The sequence below is a fragment of the Saccostrea echinata genome, unplaced genomic scaffold, assembly GCF_033153115.1.
Source record: "Saccostrea echinata isolate AGI-Se365-2 ecotype Australia unplaced genomic scaffold, CSIRO_AGI_Sech_v1 ptg000011l, whole genome shotgun sequence".
Classification (NCBI taxonomy): Eukaryota; Metazoa; Mollusca; class Bivalvia; order Ostreida; family Ostreidae; genus Saccostrea; species Saccostrea echinata.
The window spans coordinates 1,770,001-1,774,073 of NW_026889760.1; positions in this window are offsets into that span (position 1 = coordinate 1,770,001).

Here is a 4,073-nt window from a genome sequence, read left to right on the forward strand (position 1 = left end):
ATAGATCATATAGTGAAAATGCAATATTTCTTTGAAAATCTTCTCTGCTCCTGGGTATGAAATAAACTAACTAAGTACATAGTTATGTTTAGAAAGACTGCCTCTTCTAAAATTGTGAATTTCATGGCCCCTGGGTCCGGGGTTCTGGCGGGGCTCTATTGATTATATAGTGAAAATGCATTAAATCTTTGAAAATCTTCTTCTCTGCTCCTGGGTATTAAATAAATTAACTAAGTATATAGCTATGATGAGCATAACTGCCTCTTTCAAAATTATGAAATTCATGGCCCCTGGGCCAGGGGTTCTGGTGATTATATAGTAAAAATTCATAATTTCTTTCAAAATATTTTTTTCCACTCCTGGCTATAAAGCAAAAAACAAGTGTATAGTTATGATGAGCAAGGATGCTTTTACAAAATTTTTAAAACTTGTGGTTCCAGGGGTTCTGTTGTTTCTCGGGGGGGGGGGGGGGGCTCTATTTGATTTTATAGTGAAAATGTGTGAATTCTTTGAAAATTTTCATGGTAATAGTGATAAAAGGGGGACAGATGGGTACAGTCCACTAATTGTTTTCCCATAGGCGGCAATGTTAACGTTTCTTCACATAGCAATGTCCCTAATTTTCGTTCAGCAGTGAGTGACCCCTCAAATCAAAGCAAATCAAGTTGTCTTTCCTTGGTTAAAATCTCGAGGTGGCATGTCAGATTCGTTTTCCGGCAAAATGCGTCTGTCTGCGTTAACCTCTGAAAATGAAAGTGAAAGTAGGGGAATTCCAGACTTCTCACTGGTGTTATAATACATAAAATAATTCTGCTGATCTTATTGATAAATTACATCTGCCAAGCTTTTTTGCAAGGGAACATACTCCTTATCATTAAGTATGAGGCTCAGTTTAATACATTATCACAGTTTTTTTTATTCAGGTCTGCAAATTAAGGAACTTGTAATTTTTTCTGCACTACTTTCTTCCCCTACCGATTCTAAAAATAATTAGAGGTATGTACCCAGATAGAAAGATACTAGATCAATTATTTTGTTGATCTTAATCGTACTATTTTTCTTGCTATGGGGCAACAAAGCTTCATTTATCAGTTTATGGATTCTCTAAATTATTGTACTTGGGTGACCGTTAAGGCCCTTGGGCCTCTTGATTGTTATACTTTCTTTGAGAGAAATGTATTTATATAATTGGAAACTTTGGGTTAAACCTGTAAAAATTGATGCAGTTTCAAAAATCTTCTCTACTTATGGACATTCAGCATACAAAACAAGCACATAGTTATGATTAGCAGGGGTGCCTCTACTAAAATTGTGATATTTCTTGCCCCAGCTTCTTCTCTACTACTGGACAATTAACAGACAAACCAAGCAGATTGTTGTGGTGAACAGGGATGTCTCAACCAACATTGTGAAATTCTTGGCCCCTGAGTTCTGCTTTTAGGGCGTGCCTTTAATGAATGTATAGGAAACTCTATCTTTTTTTGCTATTTGGCTTCTAGCAGTCATACTGAGTGTATGGTTAGGATAATCAAGGAAAATTGTGATATTCATGACCCTGGGTCAGAGCTTTTGGCATTAAACACAGGTATACCTGCTCCAAAAAACTTTAACCTCATCCAACATCTGACACCTTTGGCTTAGATTCAGCATCCAAATATGTCAATTCTTAAAGGTGCTTAGAAGTTAATATTTTCTCAAATTTTCTGTATAATATCACGACATATATATTGCAATAGCATTTCACACGAAAATTAAAAACTTCTTTTATCTGGAAATTATTGGAACTATGAATTCCTGGACGCGTTTGATTAACACATCATTGCACTTTCACAAATTTTATCTTTATCCTTAATATTTAAGAAAAGAAGCTATTTTTGTGTATTAATGAAAAACATTACATCTATAATCCAGAAAATTCAGAGTAGAAATATGGGAAAGCAAACCCCCTCACTAATATCGTCAGCCCGTGCTCAGTGTTGTGTACAGAGTTTAACAAATTGAATACACCCGTGAAACGTAAACTGTTTTTGTAAACAGGGCACAAGCTCTGTTATTCTTAATGTTTACGATTCACCGGGTGTGTTCAATTGTTAAAGTCTGCACACACCACTGAGCACGGACTGACAATACTGCGAGTGGGTTTTGCTTTCGAACATTTCTACTCTGAATTTTTCTGGATTATAGTTTTAATATTTTTCATTAATACACAACAAAATTGCCACTTTTCTTAAGTATTAAGACTAAAACTAAATTTGTGAAAGTGCAAGGATGTGTCAATCAAACGCGTCCAGAAATTTGAAGTTTCAATAACTTCGAGATGAAATAATATTTTTATTATATTTTAGTATGAAATGCTCTAGCAACATACAAGCCATGAAATTATGCAGAAAATTTGAGAAAATATTAACTTCAAATCTGTGTCCAAGCACCTTTAAGTATCACAAGATACATCAACTGTCCAAGTTTAGCAGAAATTCTATCAGTAATAAGTTAATAACTATGATATGGCCATCACAGGATGTCTGCTCCAAGAAATTTAACCTATTCCAAAAACGTTTACTTCATCCAGCATCTGAGATTCAGCATCCAAGTATATTTAGTGCATAAGTATACCCAGATGCACAATCCTTGCAAGTTTGGTGAAGTTCAGACCTGTAATAAAATACATATGGGACCTGCTCCCAAAAATTTAACAGACACTTTCTCTCGGTAAATTAAAAATTGTGATGCAAATATTTCAAACTCCTTAAAAAACTACTCTTTGGGATTCTTTACAGTTTTCATGTAAAGAATGATAGTTTGCCATATGCCATCTCACTTACAAGATTGAAAATGAAGTAAACATGATTTTGTTGTACATGGAACCAGTAAGCATGTTCAAGGTAACAGTGTTTTACTGTAGTCCTTTTGACCATGAGGAGCAACCATGTTATGGTAAAGATGCTGGATGCAGAAATTAATACCACAAAGCAGCTTTTACTTGCAGAGTAAGAGACCAAATAAAGTGGACAAGTCATATTATCATCACTTTCAAAATCATGTTTGTTCATAAAGGAATTTATTGAATCAAATTGTTTATTGTGATAAAATTGGAGCTGTGACATTACTACCTCCAATAATACTCTCCAGTTACAATGCTAAAAAACTAAGGATTACAAAAAGTATTTCAGTATTACATATACTAGTATATAAATGTAGTGTAATTGGAGCGGCCACATTACCGCCCCCGATAAAAAAAACTCCAGTTACAATACTAAAAAACTAACGATTACAAAAAGTATTTCAGTATTACATATACTAGTATATAAATGTAGTGTAATTGGAGCGGCCACATTACCGCCCCCGATAAAAAAACTCCAGTTACAATACTAAAAAACTAACGATTACAAAAAGTATTTCAGTATTACATATACTAGTATATAAATGTAGTGTAATTGGAGCGGCCACATTACCGCCCCCGATAAAAAAACTCCAGTTACAATACTAAAAAACTAATGATTACAAAAAGTAAAGCAAAGAAGGCCGCCACAAAATTCCTGAATGCTGCTGACTGGCTAAATCAGGACATCCCCAAGACCAGTAAAGGTATCATTTACAGCAAAACACTGAAAAGGTGAAAATAATTTTTTCTCAATGTATTTCTTTCGACATATTTCAGTATTCATTTTTTTATGCCATTAAATTTTTGCCTACTCAGAAATTATTCTTGGTGGTGTTGGAGTGAATTTAGCTAATTGAATGAATCTAATTTTAACTACAGTTAACTGCTTAATACAGAGACTGACTTTATGACATCCATGCAATTACAATTCTTTGCATCTTCAAAGATGGTACATGAAATACCTACCCCTTCACGAAGGTATAAGACATCCGGCAACTCCTCGACCTTAACTTTATAGCTGTTGCCCAATTCATATATATGGGGACATCCTTTGTTCTGGCAACTGGTTGGGGATGAGCACTCTAAATGGAACACCGGGGGAAGAATTTCTGGATCCATTTGTTGTATAATCCAGCTATATACACTCTAAGAAATAATAATGACATAATTAGGTGTTTATAACTTGTATTTA